Below are 9,082 nucleotides of genomic sequence, written 5' to 3'. Positions count from 1 at the left end.
CCCAGCGCTAAGGGGAAAGCTCAGTGTCTGCACCATGGGGCGCTGGGAGAGGCCTTGTTCCCACCCATGATTTCCATCCCCTGGAGGGACTCAGGACCCCAAATCTCCCAAATAAATGTTTCTAAACGAGACAGGGTGTTTACTAAGCAAAAGTATCTTCAATACAAGCCCAGTGCACCCCGACTCCACCTACATTTTCATCTCTAAATCCCTCCCACGTAGACATTCCACAGCTGCCGCAGAGGTATGCTGACGTCAGAAGGCCCAGGACAGGGCCTGGGCTCACCAGCCACTCTGCCCATTTAGCCATCCTATCTGCAGCCCGGTGGTCATTTTAAAATTTCCCCAATGGCCCAGCTGTGGCAGAAACCAGTTTCCCCAGTTCTGTTGAGCAGCGGTTCTCAAAGTGGCTTTTCTCAGTCAATTAAAAGGCTTGTTGCCAGGGAGTGATATTAAAAATATTTAATAACCATAGGGTCCCAGGCACTGACCCATTGGAAGGGAACTGGGTATTGGCTCTAGGGGGGTGGGATCCCTCTGCTGTGTGGATGGATTGGAGGTGGGTGGGTGGAATCTGGAAATTGTAGGGACAGTGGCGGGGGGCTGTAGACAGCCAACTCCCATCCCTACTTGTTACATTTGGTAGCCACCCAGCTGGCACCTTGCTCGCCTGGGGTCTCCACATTGCCCCTGTACTCGGCTGCATTTGTTCCATGACAGTTTAGACCTGCTGCATGCTCCTACTTCTATTCAGTGTTATGCTGACCCTCCCTGAGGCCAAGAGCGTTTTCTCATTTGGCTCCTCTCCCTTCCTGTTCAGGCACAGGCTCAGCCAGTGACAGCCCGTTATCACTGGGGCACAACTTATTCTGGGTCTAGTTTCCAAGCCCTCAGTTTCCCCTTTGTGACCCCCTTTGGCCCTTCGTCAAAGCATCATGTCAAGTGACCATGGCTTTGTAGCAATACCCAGAAACTGAGTGTGGATCCAAGGCAAGCATCTTAACTTTCCTAAGCCTCAGTTTCTCTGTCTGTGAAATAGGTATGATGACATGAAAGGTGTCAACAAAGTGTTCTTTAATTCCCAGAGGGGAGTCTTGTAAATGTAGCTCCAATTGTTGATAAAAAATCAGGCGGGTCCTTGGAACTTTCCCCCTGTAGAATAAGGACATGGATACATGGTAATTACTGAGGGGATTCACTGTTTTGAGATCCATGTGATGGAACTCCAGGGTTGGATGGAACTTTATTTACTTTATCCCTCCCCCAACCCCCCTCATTGTCTGCTTTCTGTGTCCATTTGCCGTGTGTTCTTCTGTGTCTGCTTGTATTCTCATTAGGTGGCACAGGGAACCGATCCTGGGACATTCTGGAGTGGGAGAGAGGTCCTCATTCTCTTGTGCTACCTCAGCTCCCTGGTCTGCTGTGTCTCTTATTGTCTCTCCTCTGTGTCTCTTTTTGTTGAGTCATCTTACTGCACTAGCTCTCCTCTAGGGCCAGCTTGCTGTGTGGGCCAGCACTCTACATGGGCCAGCTCTCTGTTCGGGCCAGCTTGCCTTCACTAGGAGGCCCTGGGACTCGAACCCTGGACCTCCCATATGGTAGATGGGAGCCCAGTAGCTTGAGCCACTCTGATTCCCCGTGGATGGAATTTTAGAGGTCTTCCAGTTCAGTGTTTACCTAACTTTATCAGCAGTACGTAAGTGCAAGAAGATGTTGATGGATGTTCTGTATTGGGTGTGAGTGTGGGAGTGGGTGTTAGTTTTCAGTGATCAAAATAAATTTGCAAAGTACTTCACAGTACATTCCCTTCTTGATGAATTGTAGTGTATATTGTATTAAAGATCTGACAAGTCCTGTAGCAAAGAATTCTGTTTAACCTAGTGTGTCAGCTCCAGGAAGCAGATGCCAAGACAAAATTAGAGTGCAAGAGATTTATTGGGGATAATTCTTGTGAAAGACAAAGGGCAGAGTGGGGAGCAGATGTAACTCAAGAGGCTGAGCACCTCCTTCCCACATATGAGGTTCTGGGTTCGATCCTTGGTACCTCCTAAAAACAAAACACACACACAAATGAAAAAAAACAACTGTCTTTGGGGAGCGGATGTAGCTCAGTGGTTGAGCAACTGCTTCTCATGTACAAGGTCCTGGGTTCAATTCCTGGTACATCCTAAAAAAAAAAAAAGGAGATAAAGGGGAAAGGGAGCAGGAGGAGGCAGGGAAAGCCTTCAGACCGCAATGCAGACCTGACACAAGTGAAAAAAGAGAGAAGGAAAGGCAGGGCAGCTCTGAGAAAATCGTGGCCAGCCCAGTGGGGAGCCTCAGAGCAAAGCCTGCCTGTTGGAGCCACCCCCATGGCCGATGGGCAGCTGAGATTCCCAGCTGTGCTGTCCCCGGCTGGAGCAGCTGAATGCTTTACCTATATTTATTCATTTAATCCTCACCATAACCCTGCGAGCTAGGTCACGCCATTAGTTCCATTTTTACAGATGAGCAAACTGGGGCACCAAAGAGTTTGTTCACGCCTTGCCCGGGGCCCTCCAACCCATGAGTTGTGGAGTCAGAATTTAAACGCAAGGCTGCCTTTGGGAACTCTGGCCTAGCCACAGGGCAGTGTGCTTTGCAGAGCCTGGGAGAGAAGGGGCATTCTGAGCCTTACTCGTTAGCTCACTGCAGCCTCTCTGACCAGAGCCCCTGCGTTCCCCGATCCTAGCTCCAGCGAGGCTTCCCAGCTCTCACCTGTTGCTCCTCGCATTGCCTCGGCCACTGCTGGCCTCTCTCTCCTTGTAACCCCTCTGTCTGCTTCCCTCTCCTGACTTCTCTCCGCCTCTCCAGCTGCTTTCTCAGCCTCCTCCAGCTCCTCTTTCTCCGCCTGTTCCTTTGTGGTGGTTACTGGGCTTTTTCTGCCTTAAGCCCTGCCTGGTTCATCATCTCTTGTGTTTCTACCTCCGGATCACAGGGACACATGGATGCAGCCAAGACGGGGGGTAGAATAAAAAGATGCGTCCCCTGCCGAGGCGTCTTCCTTCGGTGGGAGGAGGGTTTATACATACATAGGGCATTTTTATGGACTTAGGGATATTTCATTTATTTATATTTTTAAAATGTATTTTTTATAATAAACTTTAGAACTGTTTTGGCTTTTCAGAAAAATTGCACAGGGAGTACAGAGAGCTCCCATATACCCCATGCATGTAGTTTCCCCTGTTAAAAGGTTATATAAGTGTGGTCCATTTGTTACAACTGATGAGCCAATACTCTCTGTGTATTTGGTTCTTTAGGTTTAGACAAATTGGTGATGTCTTGTGTCCACCATTACAGTCTCATGCACTGTCCTAAAAATACCCTGTGCCCACCTCTTCATCTCTTACCCCACTCGACCGCTCACCTCTGGTAACCAGTGACCTTTTTACTGTCTCTATAGTTTGCCTTTTCTAGAATCATACAGTATGTAACCTTTTCAGACTGGCTTCATTCACTTAGCAATACACATTTAAGGTTCCACCATGTTTTTTGTATCTTGATAAGTCATTTCTTTTTATTTATTTATTTATTTATTTTTGAGGTACTGGGGGCTGGGGATTGAACCCGGGACCTTGTATGTGGGAACCTGGCGCTCAACCACTGAGCCACATGGGCTCCCCTGAGTTGTTTTTCCCATTTGTTTGCTTATTGTTTGTTTTTGTTTTCAGGAGGCACGGGGAACCAAACCCAGAACCTCCCATGTTGGGAGGTGGGTGCCCATGTTGGGAGGTGGGAGCCACATCTGCAACCCTTTCGCTTATTTCTTTTTATTGTTGAATAATATTCCGTGGTATGGATGTGCCACAGCTTACTTATCCATTCAGTTATGGAAAAATTACTTCCACATTCTGGTGATGATGAATAAAGCTGCTATAAACATTTATGTGCAGGCTTTCGCGTGGGCATAAGTTTTGCGTTCCTTTGGGTGAATACCTAGGGGCACAGTAGCTGGGTCATTAGGTAAACCTATGTTTAGCATTGTAAGAAAGTGCCCGACTGTCTCCAGAGTGGCCGCTCCATTTTGCATTCCCACCAGCAATGAACAGGCATTCCAGGGCATTTTACTGTTGAGAGCATTACCTTGTACTTCCCGACTGTTCTCCACATTGTTTAAAGTCCTGGAGAAACACTCCTTGGCGTCAGTGCCTCCCTAGGCTGGCGGGTCAGCTCGGGAGCCAGCCCCAGGCTGTCACCAGGAAGAACGTCAGCCGGCTCCTCCCGGGTGAGGCTCGGCCCAGCCGCTCCCCAGAGGGAGCTCCAGAGCCCGCGGCGCCAAATAAGGGAGCGGTACGGAGAGGCCCCAGCAGGTCCCGCTGAGTCAGGTTCCAGCGATGTGGCCCCACGCGTCTGACTCAGAGCCGGGAGAGCTGCGCTCGCTCGTAGCGGGAGGAGTGGGGAGCATCGAGGGCCCAGAGGGAAGAGCCAGGCCAGCGGGCCCTGGGAAGGGCGGGGACTGCCGGAGGCCCCGCTGAGCAGGCTGGGACGCCTGAGGCTGGGTCACGCCCTGCCTGCCCGGCCTGCCTCCCTTCTCTGAGCGGGCCTGGGCGACTGTGGGAGGCCAGCAGTGCCCCTGCCTGGTCACTCCGCTGGGGGGCTGGCAGTGTCCCTGCCCTGTCTCTCTGCTGGGGGCCCACAATGACCCCCGCTCCATCACTCCGCTGGGGGCCGGCAGTGCCCCCAACCAGTCCCTTGGCCTCCCCAGGGCGGGCTGGGCGGGGCTCCTGAGTGTCACACACCCGGAAGGCGCATGGGCAGGAGCTTCTTTCCACCCAGCCGTCCACAAGTGCCCTCTGAAGTGTATTCTGTGACACGGGCGTGTAGAGAAGCTGAAAAGCACAAGTGGATAATGAGGGCCGTCGCCCGAGGCCCCCTAGCCCTTCTTTCCCCGCCCTCGTCAGCGGGGCTCCCCACGGTGTACCGCGGTCCCCACGAGCCCGTGGCCTCCTGGAGTGGAGCCACGTCTCTCCTTGAGCCTGGTGATGCCCCGCACCTGGGGACCTTAGGGAAGGGTGTGAAGGAGCTCAGGGCACGCGGCTCGTGGAGGCCTGGTGAAGGCGCCGCTGAACAGAAAGTTTTGGGGAGCCCAGGTTCAGCTCCCCCAGGGCTGTTCAGATGTCTGTTTAGAGTCTTCCCAAGCCCTCCCCCTTGGGGTGGGCCCTGTGCTCTCCTCTGGGAGAAAGGCCCAGCTGTGGGCCCTTCCCCACCCTCCACTCCTGCGCTCACTGTGGGCCCCTCTGCGTGGGTGCTGGGTGGGGGTCGGGGCAGCCGGCTACACGGGCTGTCCACACTCAGCTGTCCTCTCCACCCCGCTCCTGCCCCCGGGGGCATTTGGGGGCCAATGATGAAAGTGCTGGAGGCAGCGGAAGCCCTGGGAACTCCCTTGACCCTGAGCCTGGGGGGTGCGGGTGGGAGGGATGAGGAGGGCCGGCGCCTGCAGGGCCCTGTAAGAGCCAGAAGGCTAAGGCTGGCTCAGGGCCGCGGCCTCGGCAGGCCTGCTTAGAGCACCCCTGAGCCCCATTCCAAGTATGCCCGGGGTACAGGAGGCTCCGGCAGCCAATCAGAGCTCACCTCCGGCCAGCGTCCTATATAGCCCCATTCTGCTGGCCCCTCAGGCAGGTGCTGAAGGAAAAGGACCTGGCTTTTTCAATAGACTTGGGCATCAATTTGCCGGGATGTTTTTGTTTGTTTTTTTGTTTTTTCTGGAGGCACTGGAACCTAACCTGGGACCTCCCATGTAGGAGGCGGGCACTCAACCGCTTGAGCCACATCCGCTGCCGGCTTGGCTTTTTCAGAAAGCAATAATTTCCGTGGCTTCTCCCAGTTTTCCTCCCACTCACGGTGAAATAGCAAGCTCACTTGTCTCATTCGGTGGCGGTCAGGCTGTCACAGGAAGGAAGAGAAGCCTCTCAAGTCTTTTGTGTCTTGGAGATCCCAAGATTTTCCTGAAAAAATAAATGTAAGCCTTGTAGTAAGTGTAGTAAGTAAGCAGAAATTACGCTCTCCTTTGTGAACAGTGTGTGCTGTCATGCCCTCGCAGAGGATGAGGGTGAAATGGTGCCTCTGAAAGCCTATTTGGTGTTGCATTGGCTCCACCAAGTGACAAAAAACAGTATTGTTCTTTTAAAGCACGAAAAGCCCCAGTTTGTCTTCACTGTGGAAAGGAAAATCTCTACCTCAAAAGGCCTTTGATACTTTTCAGTATAAACAATTAAAATGGACCAAGTGTGTTGCTGTGAACCTTAGGCAGTCACGACTTCAGATTCTAGAACCTTGTGGAATTTGATATAGAGTCCTTCATTTATCTATCACCTCTATCATCATGCATCTGTCTATCCATCTGTCATGTACTCTATGTCTCTGTCTCTCTATCGTTTATCGAACTCCATTGTTTATCTACCTCTATTGTTTATCTATCATCGATCTGTCTCTTTTACCTGTGACCAGGCATGTGCCAGGTATAGCATGCCAAGGCATGTGCCTGGGCACTGAGCTTCAGCCGGGCGCATGCCGTGGTGCTGCCCTCCCAGGGGCTACAGACAAGCGAACAGGCCGCTACGGGTCACTCTGCTACATGCCGTGGTGGGAATCAGGCAGCCTGGGGGATGCTCACTCAGACTCAGGGAGCACGAGAAGGGTTGACTGAGGAAATCGTAACCAAGCGGAGACCTGAGAGCTAAGTTCAGTTCATGTGAGGGTGGGTGAGTGGCTGGGAGGCAGGTGGATTGAGAGAGGATAGAAGGGGAAAAGGGTTCCAAGCAGATGGATATGGACTGGAGAGAGGAAGGTTGAGCTGGAGGGACGGGAAGAGGTGAAGAATGGCTGGTGTGTATAGTCCCGGGCAGGACAGGCAGTGGGAGACGAGGCCAGAGGGGGCCCAGGAGCCAGAATGTGGACTGGCCCCAAGAGGACTTCATCAGGGCTCAGGCCTCAGTGCGGCGGGCGGGCTGGGGGGAAGGAGGCCAGAGGGGGCCGTGGCCGTGATCCCAGGAGAGGTGTGGATGGACGGGCTGGCGGGGGTGGGGGTGGGGGTGGCGGCCGGTAGAAATGGGCAGACCTGAGCCAGAAAAGAAAGAAGCTGATGCTTTTGTCCTGAGAACCAGGTCATTCAGAGACAGGAGCATGGGGGAGGGAAGCAGCGGGAGGCGGTGAATTCGGTTTGGGGCTTGTCGTCTTTGAGATGCCTCTGGGTATCCTGGTGCAGGTATCCAGTGGGCACTTGGAATTGTGTCCAAGGGGGTCAGAAGACAGACCAGACAGGAAGTAAGGATTTGGGATTACATGAAGTGGTAAAGGAAGCCACGAGGCTGGCTGAACTTGCTGCAGGGGTACGAGGGTTAAAAGACCGAAACGTTGAACATTTCCTATGCTGAAGGAATAGGCAGAGAGAGAGAGAGGAGCTGGTAAAAAGAGTTATGAGTGAATGACCAACAGCGCAGAAGGAACCCCAGGAAAGAACGCTGTCCGTGGACCTTGCGGAAGGAGACATTTTCAAGGAGAAAGTGCACAGCAGCTGAGGTCCAGCAAGCTGAGCACTGGGAGCCGTGCTGCTGGGTCACTGCGGCCTCGGGGCCGTGGTGGACTTGGAGGACAGCCTGCGCAGGTCCTTCCTGCTGTCTCTGCAAACCCCAGGGCCTCGTGTCTTGAGCAGCAATTTGCACATCTCATCATCTTGCATTGAACCATGTCTTCGTGGAACCTTGGTTCCTTTTAGTGGAAAATGGTATTTAAAAGCCGGGATTGGTGCTCATTGCTCCTGAAGTGGCAGTGCTTCTAGGTGCTTGTGGCAGGCAGAGCTCTGTTCTCTTTCTGGCTGGCAGGCCCACCAAGGCTGTTCTTACTCTTTGGAAGAGAACTGTAAACACATACTGAACACTGGTTTGATTTGTTATTCACTATTGAATAGGACCAGATACATAAAGATATATGTAGTGTTGGTTTCGGCAGCACAGGTACTAAAATTGGACTGAATCAGAAAAGATTAGCACGGCCCCTGCACTAGGGTGCACGCACAGAAGTGAAGCGTCCCGTATTTTTACATGTTGACCAAGAAGGACCCCTGTCCACAGGCAGCTGCTTTGTCCTCAGTAGTGATGGTGATGATGGTTATATTTAATACCATTCCTTAAACTTGCTTTAGATTTATTTATCCCCCCTGCTTCCCACCCACCCCGGTCTGCTTTCTGTGTCCATTCGCTGTATGTTCTTTGTGTCTGCTTGTTGTCTCTTTAGGCAGAACCAGGAACCAATCCTGGGACCTTGGGGAGTGGGTGAGAGGCGCTCAATCTCTTGTGCCACCTCAGCTCCCTGGTCTGCTGTGTCTCTTGTCTCTCCTGTGTCTTTTTGTTGCGTCGTCTTGCTGTGCCAGCTCTCCGTGTGGGCCAGCTCTCTGTGTGGGCCAATTCTCCTGCATGGGTCAGCACTCTGTGGGTCAGCTCTCCACTTGGGCCAGCTCTCTGCTTGGGCCAGCTTACCTTTACCAGGAGGCCCCAGAAATTGAACCCTGGACCTTCTATGTGGTAGACAGGAGCCCAATTGCTTGAGCCACATCTGCTTCCCCTAAACTTGCTCTTTAAGGAGATTCCTCTTCCTCAACCTGTACTTGCCTCTGCTCTAGGATAATTGCCAGGAGTGTACCATGAACATGTGCATAGTGGAGGGAGACCCTCAGATGAATGCATTGATGTTACCTGTACTTAGTGATTTTAAACATCTGTTAACTGCTGTTCAATTAAAACTTCATAGTCATAGTGCAAGTAAACTGGATATTTGTCCTTTCATCAGATTTGTAAATGCATGCAGAATAATATTTTTAAAAGTATGTCGACTGAAGTTTGTGATAATCAAAAATAAATAAGTTGCTAATATGCAGAAAAAAAACAAAGCTACATGTTAACTTGCAGATTGTGGAGTAGAGATGCAAATAATTTCTGTCAAATAAAAACAAAATAAAAACATAAGAACAAAACCACAAACCCCTCAAACCCAAAGGTTAGAGTTTTCTCTCCCTGTATGATATTAACTAGTTTTGTTCATAACCCACTGCTCTTATTTTAACAACCTT

General features: G+C 51.7%; 1 long non-coding RNA gene and 1 other non-coding gene across 2 annotated transcripts; one reads left to right on the top strand and one right to left on the bottom strand.

Annotated features, from left to right (window-relative positions):
- Positions 1 to 1,916: 1,916 nt before the first annotated feature.
- On the bottom strand, positions 1,917 to 4,607 carry LOC139436315 (uncharacterized). Its single transcript, XR_011645575.1, has 2 exons — positions 4,102 to 4,607; positions 1,917 to 2,047 (listed from the first exon to the last, which is right to left on the bottom strand). It is a non-coding gene; the product is annotated as an uncharacterized lncRNA (long non-coding RNA).
- Positions 4,608 to 7,949: 3,342 nt separating this feature from the next.
- On the top strand, positions 7,950 to 8,055 carry LOC111762026 (U6 spliceosomal RNA). The gene has a single exon (XR_002795249.1). It is a non-coding gene; the product is annotated as a U6 spliceosomal RNA (small nuclear RNA).
- The last annotated feature ends 1,027 nt before the right edge of the window (positions 8,056 to 9,082 follow it).

This window comes from Dasypus novemcinctus, chromosome 13, assembly GCF_030445035.2.
Source record: "Dasypus novemcinctus isolate mDasNov1 chromosome 13, mDasNov1.1.hap2, whole genome shotgun sequence".
In the NCBI taxonomy this organism is placed as follows: domain Eukaryota; kingdom Metazoa; phylum Chordata; class Mammalia; order Cingulata; family Dasypodidae; genus Dasypus; species Dasypus novemcinctus.
Note: the sequence above shows the minus strand (reverse complement) of the source record. Positions and strands in the feature narration are given on the sequence as shown.